A 21,122-nucleotide genomic window follows, 5' to 3' on the forward strand; every position below is an offset into this window, starting at 1 on the left:
AAGGGAGCGGGAGGGACGGATAGAGAGAAAGGGAGCGGGAGGGACGGATAGAGAGAAAGGGAACGGGAGGGAGGGATAGAGAGAAAGGGAACGGGAGGGAGGGATAGAAAGAAAGGGAGCGGGAGGGACGGATAGAGAGAAAGGGAGCGGGAGGGAGGGATAGAAAGAAAGGGAGCGGGAGGGAGGGAGAGAGGGAAAGGGAGCGGGAGGGAGGGACAGAGAGAGAAGGAGGGAAAGAGACGGGGAAGCGGGGAAAAGGGGGGACTGGGATGGATAAGGAGAGGGAGGAGAAAGGGAGATAGCGGGAAGGAAGGCAGGGAAGAGAGAGGGATGGTGGGAGAGAGAAAGGATGGAGGGAGAGGAAAGAGTGAAAAAGAAGGATGGAGGGAGCGCGAAAGAACGGGAAGGAAGGGAGAGGAAGAGGGACCGAACACGGAGAGACAGTAAGAAAGAGAACGAACGAGAGTGAGAACAGTGACAGAGAGAAATAAAGATACAACGGAGAGATAGAGCGGAGAAAGAGAGATTGGAGAGAGCTGAAGAGCGAGAGCGCGAGAAAGGAAGGATGAGAGAGAGGGAGAGAAAGAGAGGGGCTGAGATCGAGAGGTAAAGGAACGGGGACAAAGTATAAGTCCGAATGGGAGATGAGCTGACGCCCACACTCCCCCCACCTCCTCCTCGTCCCCCCTTCCACCCTCACCCCTGCTACAGCCCCGGGACCTGGGACGTTGCCAGGGCTCCCCGGAAGCAGTAAGTGAAGTGTGTGTGTGTGTGAGAGAGAGGGTGAATGTTCACCAGGGCCATCCCTCCCACCTGCCCCCACCCCCGGCGGAGAGTGGCTCCCACCCCATTCGAACTGGGAACCTCCAACCACCCCGCCCCTCCCTCCTGCAGCAGCTCATTTCTGGCCGGAGAATTTGACCCTCTCCCCCCCCCCCCCCCCAATTCGGTCTTCTCGTCGCAACGCGGCAGTCACACACTCCACACAGCAAGATCCCACTACCCCTGCGATGTGGCGACGGGTGGCTGGTGTTGAGGCCGGGTTATGATGGCTGTGCCGTGAATCCCCGTTCCCAGCGCTACGCCCACCTGACCTGATTGAGAGATGGTACATCCTTGACGGGCCGAATAGCATCAGGTTCATAAATTCATACATCAGGGCAACAGGCCTTTCGGCCCAACACCTCCATACTGGCCAAGATGCCTATCCACAATAATTCCATTTGCATTGTAATTGTACCCGCCTGTCAGCCCATTCCATATACCCAAAACCTTCTGTGTGAAAAATTTGCCCCACAAGTCCCTTTTAAATCTTTCTTCCTTGCCTTAAACGTGTGTCCCCCCTGGTTTTAGATTCCCCAACCCTGGGAAAAGAGTCACAATCAGGTGGAAAATCACCGATGTTTCCGTGAAATCCGTTGATTTGTGGCGGCAGTACGGAGCAATACATAGAATATACTATAAATTACAATAATTTCAATACTTATAGTTAAAAATGTATTGCAAAAAGAACAAAATAGTGAGGTAGTGTTTGTGGGTTCATACGCCGTTCAGAGATCTGATGGCAGAGGGGAAGAAACTGTTCCTGAATTATTGAGTGTGTGTCTTCAGGCTCCGGTACCTCCTCCCTGATGGTAGCAGTGAGAGAAGAGGGCATGTTCTGGGTGATGGGGGTAATTAATGATGGATGCCGCCTTCTTGAGACATCTCCTTTTGAAGATGTCTTGGATGTTGGAGAGTCTGGTGCCCATGATGGGGCTGGCAGAATTTACAACCCTCTGTAGCTTTTCCTGACCCTATACAGTGGCCCCTCCACACCAGACGGTGATGCATCCAGTCAGAGTGCTCTCCATGATACATCTGTAGAAATTTCCCAGTGTCTCTGGTGACGTACCAAATCTCCAGTAGTGAGGACCAAGAAAATATGGACCAGGGAGGGACAGGAGTGCTTACAGGACTGTTTTGAATCGGTGGACTGGACCATGTTCAGGCAGTCATCTTTGAACCTGGATGAGTAAACCATATCTGTTACCCACCTCATTAAAACCTGTGCGGATGAGTGTGTCCCTACGAAAACTTGCCGTACATTCCCAAACCGAAAGCTGTGGAGGTTGACAATAGACAATAGACAGTAGGTGCAGGGGTAGGCCATTCGGCCCTTCTAGCCAGCACCGCCATTCACTGTGATCATGGCTGATCATATACAATCAGTACCCCGTTCCTGCCCTCTTGGTTGGTGGTCTGCTAGGGGCTAGATCTGTGCCATTTAAGACTGGCAATCCAAGTCTGTCTAATAAAACCAGGTAAGACTCACGGACAGCTATTTCAAGAGCCAGGAAACTATTCCAGGAAAGGTTGGAGGTGACATCAGATGCTCGTCCACTCTGGCAGGGTTTGCAGGACGTCACTTTCTACAAAGCGAAACCCAACATCGTGAATGGCAGAGATGCTTCACTACCAGACGAGCTGACTTTGAAAGGGAGAATAAAACCACAGCTGTGAGGATCCTGTGATCTCTGTCTCGGAGGCTGACGTCAGGCTGTCTTTCAGGAGGGTGAACCCTCGCAAGGCAGCAGGCCCTGATGGAGTGCCTGGTAAGGCTCTGAAAACCCGTGTCAATAGGCGGGGGTGCTCAAAGACATTTTCAATCTCTCTCTGCTACAGTCAGAAATTCCCACCTGCTTCAAAAGAACAACAATTATACCAGTGCACAAGAAGAGCAGTGTGAGCTGCCTCAATGACAAACGTCCAGTAGCGCTCACATCTACGGTGATGAAATGCTTTAAGAGGTTGGTTATGGCCAGAATCAACACCTGTCTGAGGAATGATCTGGGTCCTCTGCAATTTGCCTGTCACCGTAATAGTTCCTGTTATTTCACACTACTTATTCTAACTTCATCTATTTAATAGACATATATATATATATATATATATATATATATACTTACTGTAATTCACTTTTTTCTCTATATTTATTTGTCATTGTACTGCTGCCATAAAGTTAACAAATTTCATGACATATGCTGATGATATTAAATCTGATTCGGACTCTCCTCAAACCACTAATGAGATCTAGCTGCTGCCGAGCCTTCTTTGTAATTGCATGAATGCATTGGTCCCAGGATAGATCCTCGGAGATGCTGACACCCAGGAACTTGAAGGTGCTCACCCTTTCCGCTGACCGTCTATCGTATCTATGCTGTCATGATTTTATAATCCCTCCAGTTCAGGTAACATCCTGGTGAACCTTTTAACTGCATTATCCACCTTGCTTCACCCCCTGCACACAGATCTCCAAATCATCAATGTATTTGCTCTCTGGGGAGGCTGAGCGAGCTGGACTGTGCTCATCTATACTCACGTCATTCTACTGATGTGCAGTAGAGAGCATCCCAACAAGCTGCATCACTGTACGGTACGGAAACTGCACCGCGGCCGGCAGGAAGCCTCTACAACGGGTAGTCAAAACTGCCCAACGCATCAGCGGCACCAGCCTACCCACCATAAGAACATACAGTCCTGTGCAAAAGCCTTAGACACATATCTATAGCTAGAGTGCCTAAGACTTTTGCACAGTACTGTACTTGTCAACATGAAGCGGAGAGCGAGTTCATAAATCTGGTGAGTGCAAAGGAATATCAAGGGTGGAGCACTGCGAGAGGGGTGTAGGACAGGTGGCAGAGGAGTGCCGGGGCAGTGGGTGGCTTGAGTGCAGACACACCCAGCCCTGAGACACTAAGCAAGGTCATTTGATTCTGAACAATTGTTTTTTTTTATTATTACAGAGTGTCTCTCTGGTGCTTCCCTGTCCCTCTGTCATGGTCCAGTCCATAAAATCCGCATTCTGGTTCACGGTCTGGTCCATTGTTCCTTATTCCAGGTTTTCTGGTTTTCCCTTGTTCTGTTGGGTGCTCTAATTGAGGCACCTGATTCTCATTTTGTGCTGGACTGTTCCCTTCCCTTCACCTTCCCCCTGAAGCCTCGCCTGTATCGCTGTCAAGTTCTACCACTGGAGCAAGACTGGAGTCTTGCTGTGTCTAGATAAGGAACTGTCTATCGTTGTTTGGAACAGTCTCTGTGTCCACGCCTTTGCTAGGTAGGTCTGGCTGTTTGCCGCTACTCTGTGTTGGGAACAGTCTCTCTGCATTCAGTCCCGGCTGTACATCCTGCTCCCTAGGAGGGGTCCTGACTCTGTGTAGAGTCCTGGCCCCAAGTCCTGTTCCTAAGGAGGGGTCCCAGCTCTGTGTTCCCGTTCTCTCAAGACCAAGGCTCTGTGTTCCTGTCTCTGTCAAGACCAAGGCTCCATGTTCCTGTCTCTGTCAAGACCAAGGCTCCATGTTCCTGTCTCTGTCAAGACCAAGGCTCTGTGTTCCTGTCTCTCTCAAGACCAAGGCTCTGTGTTCCCGTTCTCTCAAGACCAAGGCTCTGTGTTCCCGTTCTCTCAAGACCTAGGCTCCGTGTTCAGGAGTCCCAAGATTGAGTCAAGGCTTCGGGTTCTTGTCCTGTCCATGTGCCTCGTCCGGTGCAGGAGCTCCGTGTCTAATCTTGCAGCCAAGCCTCGAAGAACCCAAGCCATGTCCAGACCTGTAGCCACGTCATGTCCCCACCTAGTTCCAGGGTCTGAGCCTGAGTCAAGACCCAGGTTCTGGGTCTTTGTCCAGTTTCTGGCTTGGAGTCCAAGCCCAGGCTCCTAGTTCCCAGTTCCTTGTCCCGGTCCCGCTTTCCTAGCCCAGGTCTGTGTTCCTGTCCCAGCTCCTAGTCTGTGTCCTGTCCTGTCCCTAACTCTAGTCCAGTCCAGTTCCCAGTACTTCAGTGTCTGTGTCTTGCTTTGGATCCACTCCCAGCACCCACCTTATGACACCCTCTCCTCTCCCTTCCCTCTTTCCCACTCTCAGTCCAGAAAAGAGGCCTATATCAGAAACGTGTTTATCATCACACAAAATTTGTCATGAAAATTATGGCAGCAGTACAGTACACCTCATAGAATTACTACAGTACTCTGCTAAAGTCTTGGGCTTTTATATATAAGCCTAAGACTATATACAGAAAGGTGTCAGTAAAGGGCCAGTAACATCATGAAGGATCCCACCCACCCTGCTCGTGGACTGTTTGTCCCAGTCCCATCAGGGAGGAGGTTACGTAGCATCCACACCAGGACCACCAGACTCAAAAACAGTTATTTTCCACAAGCAGTGAGGCTGATCAACACCTCCACCCACTAACCCACCCCTCCACACCCCCAACCACCATTACTTTATTAATTTCTGTCAGTCACCTTATGTACAGCCTAGTGTCACTTTATGAACATATAATATATGTATATAAGCTATCTTATGTATTTATATTTATTTTGATTTTTAATTATTATTGTGCTCTTTATCTTTTGTGTTTTTTTGTGGTTCATCGGATCCAGAATTCTTTTGTTCTCCTTTACACTTGTGAACTGGAAATGATATTAAACAAACTAGAATCTTGAAGAGATTCTGCAGGTGTTGAAGATTTAGAGTAACACACACAAAATGCTGGGGGAGCTTAGCATGTCAGGCAGCATCTATGGAGATGAATAAACAGTCAATGTTTTGAGCCGAGACGTTTCATCAGGACTGGAAAAGAAGGAGGAAGAAGCCAGAATAAGGAGGTGGAGGGAGGGGAAGGAGGACAAGATGGCAGGTGATAGGTGAGACCAGATGAGGGGGAAGGTGGGTTGGTGGGGGAAGGGGGGAGGGATGAAGTGAGAAACTGGGAGGTGATTGGTGGAAGAGATAAATTGTTGAAGAAGGATAGGAAGTGGTCTCAATGTCCCCTCATCAGCTAAACTCGCCACCCTAGCAGCCAGTCTGGTGAACCTCCTTCACTTAAGGGAAAAGGACCCAGAATGTACTCAGTATTTCACTGAAGTGTTACCAAGGCTGTATATCCAACTGTTCTGATTTAACTTTTTATTTCTGCCTGTACCTCACTGAACTTGTGCACACATCCATCATCAAAGACCCCACCATCCAGGCCATGCCATCTTCCCAAAGCTACCATCAGGCTGGAGGTACAGAAGCCTGAAGTCCCACACCACCAGGTTCAGGAACAGCTACTTCCCATCAGCCATTCGGTTCTTGAACCAACCGGCACAACCCCAATCACCACCTCAGTACAGCAACACCATGAGCACTTGATCTAAGACGGACTTCCTCCTTAAGCCCATCACCCTACTGGAGCACAGGCTACCAGAGGCCTCAGTCCTGGGCCAGTCTTTCAAGTTGTCCCCAGGTGGAACCCATCTTTGAAGATCCTTCCTCTCCCAGGGATGAGGTCTTTGGAACTTCTGTTGGTGTTTCTGGAGCTCCGAGTTTTTACAGGATGGTTGCTAGCCCCATGTACAACCATCCTCCTTTCACAGATGGGCTTGGGACCGGCCATTGCTGAGTGTAAAATGGACTTTGTTTTATTTTAAATTAGGTCCTGTTGAAGGGTCTCATCCCAAAGCATCAACTTTTATTCATTTCCATAGATGCTGCCTGGCCTCCTGAGCTCCCCCAGCATTTTGTGTGTGTTACGCTGGATTTCCTGTATCTACGGAATCTCTTGTGAAAATTGTCAATAATTACTTTTAATTTATGTTTTTTTCCTGTGAATGATGGCCAGGGCCTGTGATGCTGCTGCAGGTAAGCTTGTCATTGGGCCTGTGAACACATGGACTTGTGCAGACAACAATAAACTTCACTTTGTCTTTGACAGTCCGCGTATGTTTTGAACATTGTAATTCTACCCACCTCTGTCACTTCCTCTGGCTCCATACACCAACCACCTTCAGGTCCCCTTCAAAATCTTTCCCCTCTCATCTTAATCATGAGCCCCCTAGTTTTAGACTCCCCTTCTCTGTGGAAAAACTGTGACCATTCACCCTACTTACATCCCTCAGCCTCCACCACTGCAGGGAAAACCCTCCCAGACCGTCCAGCATCTCCTTATAACTTAAGCCTCCAGTCTGGGTAACTAACCTGTGAATACTTCCTGTATCCTCTCCTGTTTAAATACGCAGAGCCATTTTTTCATATATTGTATTCTCTTCATGTAATCCTCATGTTTAATAAACCTCTCTCTCTCTCCCTCCCTTCTCCCCTCCCTCTCTCTCTCTCCCCTTCCCTCCCTCTCCCTCGCTCTCTCTCCCTCTCCCCTCCCCTCTCTCTCTCCTCCCTCTTCCCCTCTACCTCTCCCCTTTCCATTTCCCTCTCCCCACACCTTTCCCTGTGTCACCCCTCGCTTATTCTACCTGTGCCTGTCCTTACCTGTCCATCCAGGTAGCTGGCCTCCTTGCTCCCTGTGTACCATTGACTCTTGGGGGGGGTTTAAACTAAATTTGCAGGGGGCGGGGATCCAGAATGTGAGAGAGGATAGCGAGAGGAAGAATAAAGGACAGGTGGGGACTACACGGTTCTGGAATATTAAGTGTGTAGTAGAGGAAGGTGGGGCGGAACAAGTGATAAGGTGAACTCATGTACAGAGGGATGGTCTGACGGAACATGGAGTTAAATGTGTTGACAGAATAAGTAAATTTAGGAAGGACAACAAAATTCTAGGGGCATATAGCCCGATGGGAGTTCGGGGAGCTGGGTTAAGCACAATAGGCAGCGATTCAAACAGAGAGAGGAGAAATGGGCTAAAAATTCTATATCTGAATGCACGAAGTGTCAGAAATAAGGCGGATGAGCTTGAAGCCCAGGTGCGAATGGGTAACTATGATGTTGTTGGGATAACGGAGACATGGCTGCAGGGAGATCAGACCTGGGAAATGAATGTACAAGGGTATACGTGCTATCGTAGGGACAGAAATGTGGGCAGAGGGGGTGGGGTGGCCCTGTTGGTGAGGAATGAGATTCAGTCCTTTGCAAGGGGGGACATAGGGTCAGGAGAATTAGAGTCTGTGTGGATAGAACTGAGGAACGGTAAGGACAAAAGGACCCAAATGGGTGTTGTCTACAGGCCACCAAACAGTAGCATGGATATTGGGTGCAAGTTGAATAGGGAGTTAACATTGGCATGTGGCAAAGGTAATGTCGCAGTAGTTATGGGGGATTTCAACATGCAGGTGAACTGGGAGAATCAGGTTGGTGCTGGACCATAGGATAGGGAGTTTGTAGAGTGCCTACGGGATGCGTTCTTGGAACAGCTTGTACGAGAGCCAACCAGGGACAAGACTATTCTGGATTTAGTGTTATGTAATGAACAGGATTTGATAAGCGATCTCGCAGTAAAGGAGCCATTAGGAGGTAGTGATCACAATATGATAAGCTTTTATCTGCAATTTGAGAAGGATAAGGGCAGCTTGGAGGTGTCAGTGTTGCAGATGAACAGGGGAAACTATGGAGCCATGAGGGAGGAGCTGGCCAAAGTTGACAGGATGGATAGCCTAGCAGAAAAGACAGTGGAACAGCAATGGCAGGTATTCTTGGGAATAATGCACAAGGTGCAAAATCAGTTCATCCCCCCAGAGAAGGAAGGATTCAAAGGGGGGAAAGGGGCCACAGTGGTTGACAAAGGAAGTCAGAGATTGCATAGCATTAAAAAAAAGGAAATATGACAGAGCTAAGGTGAGTGGGAGGACAGATGATTGGGAAGTGTTTAAGGAACAACAGAACTTAACTAAAAAGTCAATACGGGGAGAAAAAATGAGGTACGAACGCAAGCTAGCCAGGAATATAAAGGAAGATAGCAAAAGCTTTTTTAGGTATGTGAAGAGAAAGAAGATAGTTAAGAACAATGTTGGGCCCTTGAAGAACGAATTGGGTGAAATTGTTATGGGAAACAGAGAAACGGCAGAAGAATTTAATGAGTACTTTAGATCTGTTTTCACTAAGGAAGACACAAGCAATCTCCCAGATGTATGGATGGGCCAAGGACATAGGGTAACAGAGGAAATGAAACAGATTGACATTCGGAAGGAAACGGTGATGAGAAGACTGATGGGACTGAAGGCTGACAAATCCCCAGGTCCAGATGGTCTGCACGCTAGGGTACTAAAGGAGGTGGCCCTGGAAATTGCAGATGCATTGGTAATCATTTTCCAATGTTCCTTAGATTCAGGATCAGTTCCTGAGGATTGGAGAATGGCTAATGTTATCCCACTTTTTAAGAAAGGAGGGAGGGAGAAAACAGAGAACTATCGACCTGTCAGCCTGTCATCGGTGGTGGGGAAGATGCTAGAGTCCATTATTAAGGATGAAATAGTGGCATATCTAGATAGCAGTGATAGGATTGGGCCAAGCCAGCATGGATTTACCAAGGGTAAATCATGCTTGACTAATCTGTTGGAGTTTTTCAAGGATGTAACCAGGAAGTTAGACAGGGGAGATCCAGTGGATGTAGTGTACCTCGATTTTCAGAAGGCATTTGATAAGGTCCCACATAGAAGATTGGTGGGTAAAATCAAAGCTCAGGGCATCGGGGGGAAAGGCATTGACATGGATAGAAAACTGGTTGGCAGATAGAAAGCAAAGGGTAGCGGTGAATGGGTGTTTCTCGGAATGGCAGGTGGTGACTAGTGGGGTGCCACAGGGCTCGGTATTGGGACCACAGCTGTTTACCATTTACGTTAACGATTTGGATGAAGGCATAGAAAATAACATCAGCAAATTTGCTGATGATACTAAGCTGGGTGGCAGTGTGACATGTTATGAGGATGTTAGGAGAATTCAGGGTGACTTGGATAGGCTGGGTGAGTGGGCAGATACTTGGCAGATGGCGTTTAATGTGAATAAGTGTGAGGTTATCCACTTTGGGAGTAAGAACAGGAAGGCAGATTATTATCTGAACGGTATAGAGTTGGGTAAGGGAGTAATACAAAGAGATCTCGGAGTCCTTGTTCATCAGTCACGGAAGGTGAATGAGCAAGTGCAGCAGGCAGTGAAGAAGGCTAATGGAATGTTGGCCTTTATTACAAAGGGAATTGAGTGCAAGAGCAAGGAAATCCTCTTGCATTTGTACAGAGCCCTGGTGAGACCACACCTGGAGTATTGTGTACAGTTTTGGTCTCCAGGGTTAAGGAAGGACATCCTGGCTGTAGAGGAAGTGCAGCGTAGATTCACGAGGTTAATTCCTGGGATGTCTGGACTGTCTTACGCAGAGAGGTTAGAGAGACTGGGCTTGTACACGCTGGAATTAAGGAGATTGAGAGGGGATCTGATTGAAACATATGTTAACATCCCTTAATAATCTTATATAAGGGATTGGACAAGACAGAGGCAGGAAATATGTTCCAGATGCTGGGAGAGTCCAGTACCAGAGGGCATGGTTTGAGAATAAGGGGTAGGTCATTTAGGACAGAGTTATGGAAAAACTTTTTCTCCCAGAGAGTTGTGGGGGTTTGGAATGCACTGCCTTGGAAGGTAGTGGAGGCCAATTCTCTGGATGCTTTCAAGAAGGAGCTAGATAGGTATCTTATGGATAGGGGAATCAAGGGATATGGGGACAAGGCAGGAACTGGGTATTGATAGTAATTGATCAGCCATGATCTCAAAATGGCGGTGCAGGCTCAAAGGGCCGAATGGTCTACTTCTGCACCTATTGTCTATTGTCTATTGACTCACACCTTTGGCCCCTTGTTCATTGAACATAGTAGAGTACAGTACCCTTAACCTACTCTACAATCAATCTAACCCTTTCCTCCCACAGAACCCTCCATTTTCCTATCACCCATGGAGCAAGCTGACAGTCTAACTGCGAATGTTGGTTTGATTTCAAGACTTAGGTTCTGTTTGGATAGGTACATGGATGAGAGGGGTATGGTCCCAATCCAGAAGGATGGAACTAGGCAGCGTAACAGTTCAGCACAGACGAGATGGGCCAAAAGATCTGTTTCTTTGCTGTAGTATTCGATGATTCTATGAACCTTTGTGAAAGTTGCCGATAAAAACACCACCTACCCCATCATCACAGTCCCTCTCATCCCTCCTCTCCAGAGGCTGATTCCTCCACTCACCCTCCTCTGGTCAGTCCTCGTTGCCCGCTCATATCTCTAATAGATCTCCTCTTGACCGGTTTCATCCAGAGATAACAACTGTGACTTGAGAGGGATAATAAATGTCAGCCATGATGGAATCGGAGCCGGGGAGCAGACTCAATGGGCTGAATGGCCTAATTCTGCTCCTGTGTCTTATGGTTTATGCCCTTATGGTCTCATGTCTTTTCCACGTAATTAGTGTTGTTCATTTCCAGGACTGTATCAGTAAATCTCCACACCCCCTCCTATAGAAACAGGAACAGCTCGGACAGCCACTGACTCACCGTGCCCGTGAGCCAGGCTTGACCCTGCCCTTGGTGGTATCTGTTGGGGTATGGAGCTCATGAGGAAAACCAAAAAACAGACCGATGTAGAATTATTGTAGGTCAGAATCTGAATCAGGTTATGGAGTATTGTGAGCAGTTTTGGGCCCCTTATCTGAGAAAAGATGTGCTGATATTGGAGAGCGTCCAGAGGAGATTCACAAGAATAACTCTGGGATGAAAAGGTTATGTATGAGGAGCATTTGATGGATCTGGTCTGTACTTGCTGGAGTTCTAAAGAATGAGGGGAGATCTCATTGAAAACTATCGAACATTGAAAGGCCTAGAAAGAGTAGATGTGCAGAGGATGTTTCCTATAGCGGTGGAGTCTAGGTCCAGAGGGCACAGTCTCAGAATAGAGGGACGTCCTTTAAGAACGGAGATGAGGAGGAATTTCTTCAGCCAGAGGGCGGTGAATCTGTGGAATTCATTGCCACAGACGGCTGTGGAGGCCAAGTCATCATATTTAAAATGGAGGTTGATAGGTTCTTGATTAGTCAGGGTGTCGAACGTTAAGGGGAGAAGGCAGGAGAATGGGGTTGAGAGGGAAAGTAAATCAGCCATAGTGGAGCAGACTCGATGGGCCGAATGGCATAAAACTTCTCCTTTGGTATTATGGAACGATGTTTAGAGCACCCTGCTGGTGTTTTCTGCTGCGAACACTGAGCATCTCCCCGGACCGTCTCAGTAATATTGCGCTGTTCAAACTGCTGCCAGGATGAACCCACTGCCCCCCACAACCCATCTCTGAGCACCTGCTACGCCTTGAACTGTCAAAATAAAATCCAAGTTACAGATGTCAAGTTTATTGTCATTTAACTCTACTGTTTACACCGCTAAATGAGACAACGCTTTTCCAGACCAGAGTGTAATGCACTGTAGCACACAGAACACACAATAACCTAGGAAAGTAGGAATTAAATCTACACCTGAATTGTGCATAAGTAAACAACGTACACAGAACACAGAAATCTACAAGCCCTTTGGCCCACAATGTTGTGCTCTAGAAACTGTCTAGAATTACCCAAGTGCATAGCCCTCTATTTTGCTAAGCTCCGTGTACCCTTCTAAAGAGTCTCTTAGGAAACCCTATTGTATGCACCTCCCCCACAGTCACCAGCAGTGCATTCCATGCACCCACCACTCTCTGTGTGAAAAACTTACCCCCCACATCCCCCTTGTACCTACTTCCAAGCACCTTAAAACTATGCCCCCTCGTGTTAGCCATTTCAGCCCTGGGGAAAAGCCTCTGACTATCCACATGATACACCTCTATCAGGTCACCTCTCATCCTCTGTCACTCCAAGGAAAAAAGGCCGAGTTCGCACAACCTATTCTCATAAGGCATGCTCCCCAATCCAGGCAACATCCTTGTAAATCTCCTCTTCACCCTTTCTATGGCTTCCACATCCTTCCTGCAGTGAGGCGACCAGAACTGAGCACAGTACTCCAAGTGGGGTCTGACCAGGGTCCTATATAGCTGCAACATTACCTCCTGGCTCTTGAACTCAATCCCACAGTTAACAAAGGCCAACAAACCATACGCCTTCTTAACCACAGAGTCAACCCGTACAGTAGCTTTGGGTGTCCTATGGACTCAGACCCCAAGATCCCTCTGATCCTCCACACTGCCAAGAGTCTTACCATTCTGTCATCAAATTGGACCTACCTAAATGAACCACTTCATACTTAACTGGGTGGACTCCATCTGCCACTTCTCAGCCAGTTCTGCATCCTAAGTAAAGTGCATGAATTAAATATTGCAGGGACAGTACAAATTGCCCAGTGACACTTCGAATGTGGTGCAGCAGTGAGTTCAGAAGCCTAGTGGCCTGGGGGAAGAAACTGTTTCTCATCCTGACCGTTTCTTGTTTTTATGCATCGGAGTCTCCTGCCTGATGGTAGAAAGTTCAAGAGGATGCTGGATAGATGGGTGGGATCCTTAATGATACTAAGGGCCCTGCGTACACAGCGCTCTTGATAAATCTCCCTGATGGATGATGGAGAGACCCCTATGATCCTCTCGGCTGTTCGCAGGGACGTCCAGTCTGATGCTCTGCTGCTCCCATACCAGGTGCAGCTTGTCAGGACACTCAATGTGCTCCTGTAAACTTCAGTTCAAATGGTGGGGGGAGTCTCGCTTGCCTCAATCTCCTCGGGAAGTGGAGGTGCTGCAGTGCCTTCTCATACAGGGAGGTGATATTGAGGGACCAGGTGAAAATCTGAGCAACACGGGGTGTGTGAAACACCCTGCTAGGGGTGGTGGTAGAGGCAGGTACATTAGGAACATTTGAGAGACTTTTAGACAGGCACCTGGCTGAAAGAAAAATGGAGGACAATTTAGGAAGGAAGTATTAGATTGATCTTAGAGTTGGTTAAAAGGTTGGCATAACATTGTGGGTCGAAAGGCCTTTACTCAAGTTCAAACAGTTTCATAGAACCGAAGTCCATTTATTATCAAAGTATGTGTACAGCATACAATCCTGAGATTTGTCCTCCAGAGGGCTGCCATAAAACAAACACCCTGGGACCCATTCAGGGAATACATTACACACATTGCACATAAAAAAAGATCAAATCATACGAACGGCAAAAAGCGACCCCATACCCCGCAGAATATTAAACATCAAACCGCAGGGTCCTTGAAGCAGTCGAGGATGATTCCGTTCAGTTCAACTTAGTGCTGCATCGTTCTTTGACTGCAGGCCGCGGAGCCAGTCCGCCCCGATCAAAATCGCACAAGAAAGCGATGAGAAACGGGAGTAACTAGAAACCACAAACACACAACATGAATGGCCGAGTCCTCGAGAATGGGTCCAATCCTCAAACCCTGCTGGTCAGATCTTGTCTGAGACTTATGACTCCTGCACCTTCCTCCGGTGGCAGTGAGCGAGGGGGAGAGGGAAGTTGGTCAAATGCAGGCAGATGGCACGGAATTCCACACTTGTCCACGTTGATTTTATCTTGCTTGACACTTTAATCGGTGAAATCATTGAGTAATCAGTGAGATCATTGAGTAATGGAGCCAATTACGTGTTCACAGTCTGCCATTAGGTCACACACTCCATTCTCAACCACGCCAAGTTCCCTCGGAGACAGCAAAATCACCAGATTACTCAGTCGGCCCAAAGACGCATGATCAAAATGTAGATCAGAGACTCCAATCGCACACAGATTAGAAGTAGGAGTTTATACAAAAGAAGAAGGAGAAGAGGGATTAGTTTAATGAACTGTCCGCAGGATGGCGCTGCTAGTCACGTTGGTCGCTGTCGCCATCTTGACCATGCAAGTTCAAGTTTAATTGTCATTCAACCATACATGAATACAACCAAACGAGATAGTGTTACTCCGGGGCCAAAGTGCAAACACAGTTCCAATAGTCACACAGCGCAAGGCACAAATAGCACATATAAAATAACAGTAAACATATAGTCACACAAAAAAATGAATAAAATGGATGTACAGGTAAAATATGCTGTGCTGTACTGTTATATCTTCTTGCCCACAAGGCAATGGAAGAGCTTAGCAGGTCAGGCAGCATCTGTGGAGGGAAATGGACGGTTGACTTTCGGGTTGAGACCCTCCACCTGGACCCTACTGCAGATTGTGTTGCTCCAGATTCCAGGATCTCCAGTCTCTTGTGTCCCCAATCGGCTGGAGGAACTCAGCAGGCCCAGAAGCATCCAGATTGTTACAGCACAGCACAGGCCCTTCAACCCACCATGTTGTGCCGACTTTTTAACCTACTTGAAGATTAATCTAACTCTTCCCTCCCACATAACCTTCCATTCTCTATCATCCATGTGCCTATCTCAAAGTCTCTTCAATGTTCCTAATGTCTCTGCCTCTATCACCACCCCTGGCCACACACCTACCACTCCGTGTGTGAAAAAACCTACCTCTGACATCCCCCCCCAATACAACCTCTCCTCATAAGACATGCTCTCTAATCCAGGCAGTATCTTGGTAAATCTCTTCTGCACCCTCTCTGAAGCCTCCACGTCCTTCCTATAATCTGTGGAGGGAAAACAAGTTGTCAATGTTTCAAGTTACACCTTGCATCACTAAACCCAAAGTTGAAAATATCCCACATGGGAAAGATCTTTTGATTTGATGTTTAGACAGACCTTTCCCTGCTGTCTTCTCACAGCTCCCATTGGGCAGGAGAACATAGAACATAGACCAGTACAGCACAGACCCATTTAAATTAGCAATTAAATGGCAGCACTTCCTGAGAATGATGCAAGTGAGATTGCCCCCTCCACCCTAACCAGTTTTTACAGAACCACCATCCAGAGTGTCCTGACCAGCTACATTACCGTCCGGTACAGGAATTGGGAGGCATCTGACCACCAGTCCCTACAAAGCATTGTGAGCACTACTGAGAGGATTGTCAGGGTTTCTGTTCCACCCGTCCGAGACATTTATCAGGAGCAGGGCCCCTAGCATCGGCAATGATCCCTCCCACTGTCCAACAATCTCCACCAGGCAGGAGGTATCGTAGACCTAGGACAAGAACTGTTAGGATGGGAAACAACTTCTTCCCCCAGACTGTGAGACACTGAACTCCCTGTCATCATCCAGGTCTCATCATGATTTAACACCAATAGCACTATACTGTTTACTTTTTAACTTCTATCATAACTGCACCTTATTATTTGTTAATTTACTGCTGGTAATATTATTTTATGTGTTATGTGCATGAGTGCTATGTACTGTGTTGTGCACCTTGGTCTGATGGAATGTTGTTTCATTTGGCTGTATACGTGTTATGGTTGTTTCGTTTGACAGTGTACTGTCAGGAAAAAGATGGTAGGGTACAGGAACCATGGTGCGGAAAAGATGGTAGGGTACAGGAACCATGCTGTACAAAGGCTGTTGTAAATCTAGTTAAGAAGAAAAGAAAAGCTTACAGAAGGTTCAAAAAACTAGGTAACGATAGAGATCTAGAAGATTAAAAGGCTAGCAGGAAGGAGCTTAAGAATGAAATTAGAGAGCCAGAAGGGGCCATGAGAAGGCCTTGGCGAGCAGGATTAAGAAAAACTCCAAAACATTCTACAAGTAAGTGAAGAGCAAGAGGATAAGACATGAAAGAATAGGACCAATCAAGTGTGACAGTGGGAAAGTGTGTGTGGAACCAGAGGACATAGCAGAAGTACTTAATGAATACTTTGCTTCAGTATTCACGATGGAAAAGGACCTTGGCGATTGTAGCCAAGTAGACTGAAAAGCTTGAACATGTAGATATTAAGAAAGAGGATGTGCTGGAGCTTTTGGAAAGTATCAAGTTGGATAAGTCACCGGGACTGGACAAGATGTACCCCAGGCTACTGTGGGAGGCAAGGGAGGAGATCACTGAGCCTCTGGCAATGATCTGTGTATCATCAATGGGGACGAGAGAGGTTCCGGAGGATTGGAGGGTTGCAGATGTTGTTCCCTTAATCAAGAAAGGGAGTAGAGATAGCCCAGGAAATTATAGACAAGTGAATCTTACTTCAGTGGTTGGTAAGTTGATGGAAAAGATCCTGAGAGGCAGGATTTATAAACATTTGGAGAGGCATAATATGATTAGAAATAGTCAGCATGGCTTTGTCAAAGACAGGTCGTGCTTTACGAGCCTGATTGAATTTTTTGAGGATGTGACTAAACACGTTGATGAAGGTAAAGCAGTAGAGTATATGGATTTCAGCAAAGCATTTGATAAGGTACCCCATGCTAGGCTTATTGAGAAAGTAAGGAGGAATGGGATCCAAGGGGACATTGCTTTGTGGATCCAGAACTGGCTTGCCCACAGAAGGCAAAGTGTGGTTGTAGATGGGTCATATTCTGCATGGAGGTTGGTCACCAGTGGAGTGCCTCAGGGATCTGTTCTGGGACCCTTAATCTTTGTGATTTTTTAAGTGGCCTGGATGAGGAAGTGGAGGGATGGCTTAGTAAATTTGCTGATGACACAAAGGTTGGGGGTGTTGTGGATAGTGTGGAGGGCTATCAGAGGTTACAGCAGGACATGGATACAAATCAAAACTGGGCTGAGAAGTGGCAGATGGAGTTCAACCCAGATAAGTGTGAAGTGGTTCATTTTGGTAGGTCAAATATAATGGCAAATATTAATGGTAAGACTCTTGGCAGTGTGGAGGATCAGAGAGATCTTGGGGTCTGAGTCCATAGGACACTCAAAGCTGCTGCACAGGTTGACTTTGTGGTTAAGAAGGCTTAAAGTGCATTGGCCTTCATCAATCATGGGATTGAGTTTAAGAGCCGAGAGGTAATGTTGCAGCTATATAGGACCCTGGTCAGACCCCACTTGGAGTACTGTGCTCAGTTCTGGTCACCTCACTACAGGAGGGATGTGGAAACCATAGAAAGGGTGCAGAGGAGATTTACAAGGATGTTGCCTGGATTGGGGAGCATGCCTTATGAGAACAGGTTGAATGAACTCGGCCTTTTCTCCTTGGAGCGACAGAGGATGAGAGGTGACCTGATAGAGGTGTATAAGATGATGAGAGGCATTGATCATGTCGATAGTCAGAGGCTTTATCCCAGGGCTGAAATGGCTGGCACAAGAGGACACAGGTTTAAGGTGCTTGGAAGTAGGTACAGAGGAGATGTCAAGGGTAAGTTTTTTACGCAGAGTGGTAAGTGCGTAGAATGGGTCTTTTAAGAGACTCCTGGATGGCTGCATGGAGCTTAGAAAAATAGAGAGTTATGGGTAACCCTAGGTAATTTCTAAGGTAAGGACATGTTTGACACAGCTTTGTGTGTCGAAGGGCCTGTGTTGTGCTGTGGGTTTTCTATGTTTCTGTGTTAGTATACGTGTGTATGGTTTCGTTTCCCAGTATACGTGTGTACAATTTCACTTGACAGTATATGTGTACAGTTGTTTCATTCGACAGTATACATATATACAGATACTTTATTTGACAGTATATGTGTACAGTTGTTTAATTTGGCAGTGTCTGTGTGTACAGTTTCATCTGGCGGTATACATGTGTATGGTTTTGGCAATATACCTATATACTGTATTGTTTGGCAGTATGCATGTTTACGGTTGAATGGCAATAAACTGAACTTGGGCTCGAGATGTATATATTTTTTTTCCCTGTGGATGATGTTTATCTGAGTCTCGGTGTCGGTGTTGTTGCTGCAAGAAAGTTTTTCATTACACCTGTGCACACATGGACCTGTTCAGATGACAATAAATTCAACCTTGACTTTTGAGGATTTAATAAAATTAAAGGCAACCCGAGGATATCTGGAAATGCTTTTCTCTGCCCCCCTATCACGTGTGGACTATTTATAAGGCTATTTATATATTCCTAATGGTAGTTTTGTAATTGTCAATCCCCAACCCGTTCGGAGCGACAAGTAATTCGATTTCACCAAATAAAATATACAACCTGTTCTTGTTAGCTACCGGCAGTCTCTGCACGGTTTGTGGTCGGGTTAAATTCGACATCTCGGAAGCTGGTCGAGACGAGGACTTTTAACTTACATTTTACTCTTCCCGGCGAGCCCAGTTTAGTTAAATACTGTATTGAGTTTAAACTTGGTCGGTCCCGAGTTAACGAACCAGCATTTCAAATCTTTGTGCGTGTTGTGTACTCAACATGAACTCTTCTCCGGGGGATAGAGAGGGAGTGTGTGGCGGGGGTGGGGGAGAACGGAGAACAGGATTACTGGGAGAGAGAGACGGGGTTTGGAGGTGGAGGGAAAGAGAGAGAACAGATGAGGGTCGATGGAGAGAGGGCGGGGGAAGCGAAGTAGCCGGAGTGAAGGGGAGAGAGAGGTGGATTGAGAGGGTTGAGAGAGAGTAATACGGTCAGTTTCCGGGGGAGAAGTGAGATTAATTGCGAGGACGGGAGAGACTCTGTGGAGAGGCGGAACCGCGGACTGATCCCAAGTAGGAGAGGATGGGTTGAGGGAGATGAAAGGAAGGGGAAGGGTAGGGAGGGAGAGCGAGGGATGGCGGAATTAGGAAGGGAGAGGGGAAATGGGGAGGGGAGAGGGAGGAAAGGAGAGAGAGGGAAGGGGAGGGAGAGAGGGAGAGGAAAGGAAGATGGAAAGGGAAACAGGAGAGGAGAGAATGAAAGAGAGGAGGAAAGAGGGGAATGGGAGAAGAAGGGAGAGAGGAAAGACAGGAAAGGGATAGGAAGAAAGGGAGGAGGGGCAGGGTTCCGGGATGGAAAGGGAACGAATTGAAGAGAGAAGATTACAAGAAGTGGTGGGATAGTCGAAGGCCGAATGGCCTTCTCAGGGGTTTGGAGAGTCTGTCAGGGAATTTGGGAAATCTGGGCTGGGATTGGGGCGACCAAGAAGTGAGGAAAAAGCGAAAGAGGGAAAGGGAGAGAGAGGGAGAGGGAGAGGGGAAAGAGGGAGGCAGGGAGAGGAGTGAGAGAGTGGGGGTGGGGAGATGCGAAGAGTGTCTCAGGAGCAGAGGAGATATTCATGAGGGAGAGAGACGGGGTGGAGATGGGGAGAGATGATAGGGGCAAGGGCGGGGGAGACGGGAAGGAAAGGCGGCGCTGGAGAGGGAGAGAGGTTGGAGGGGGAAAGACGGGGTGAGAGAGGGGGAAGGGGTCTGGATGGGAAGAGGGAGGGGCAGGAAGGTGTAAACTGGTAGGGGAAGGGGAGACGGAGAGAGAGTGTGTGGAAGAGGAGGGGGAGAGCGAGAATGAAAGAGAGGATGGGAAGAGGGAAAGGGCTGAGTGAAAGAGGGAAATGGAAGGAGAGCGAGAGAGTGGGAAGAAGGAAAGAGGGGAGAGCGAAGGGGATGGGGAGATGGAGAGACAGAGGTGAAGGGAGAGGACTGGTACACTGTCTTCTACGGAGCTCAGTTCTCTGCGGCGAGGATCAGCCCGCTACCCCTCGTCCCTTCCACAGCTCCATCTCCAAGTGAAGTTCGGGTGGAAAACAGCCCCGGATAGATCGGGAGAAATGCTAAATCCCGGGGAGTGTAAAGAACCTAATTCAAACCCTGACTGAGTCTCGCAGGCTGGGGAGCCTGATTCAGGGATGGCTGGATCCGTAGTGCCACAGGTCATAGTGATAGAATACTACAGCACAGAAACAGGCCGTTCGGCCCTGCCTAGTCCCAACCACCCACAACTCTCCATTCGCCTCCCATCCATGTAGCTATCCAAATTTCTCTTCGATCTTGACCCTGTCTGTATAGTCCGTTCTCACTGAGTCGGGGCTGGAGAGCGACTTTTCTTTGAATTTTGAGCGCAGTTTCGGAGCACGAAGCGGACTGAGGTTTGTCGGAAGGAGTGACCGGCCGAGCTGGGGAAGGGACAGACCCGAACCAACCGGCAGCAGCCCCCCAACCCGGCTCCCGACAGCTTTAGACGTCAGACAGCCAGTTTCAATTCCAATTCCATGGCTTCTAAATAAAATTTATTTCCGATAAAAAGATCGAAAAGTCATGAAATTACCAGAGCAGATATAAATTGTTAGAAATATTATTGCAGACTGAGTTACTGTTTACGAATTACAAAAAAAATCTGAATATTTTATAATACATGACGATTATCAACAGGACCGATATTGAAAATGTTATTCCCAGCAACAGCGGCGTTAAATCATCTTTTTTCTATTGACGGTTTATTCTTTAACTGATCTGTGGTCCCTCTTCATCTTTCTCTTTCTGAATCTCTCTCTCTGTATACCTCCTTCGTCTCCTGTTTTTTTTCTATCTTTCTGAATTCTGTCTCAGATTTGTCCCTTTCTGAATCTGTAAACTCCCCCCCTTTCTCTCCTGAATCCTATCTCTGAATACCCGCTGTATGAACCTGTAAATATTTTGCCTCTCT

This window comes from Hemitrygon akajei, chromosome 4, assembly GCF_048418815.1.
Source record: "Hemitrygon akajei chromosome 4, sHemAka1.3, whole genome shotgun sequence".
Lineage (NCBI taxonomy): Eukaryota > Metazoa > Chordata > Chondrichthyes > Myliobatiformes > Dasyatidae > Hemitrygon > Hemitrygon akajei.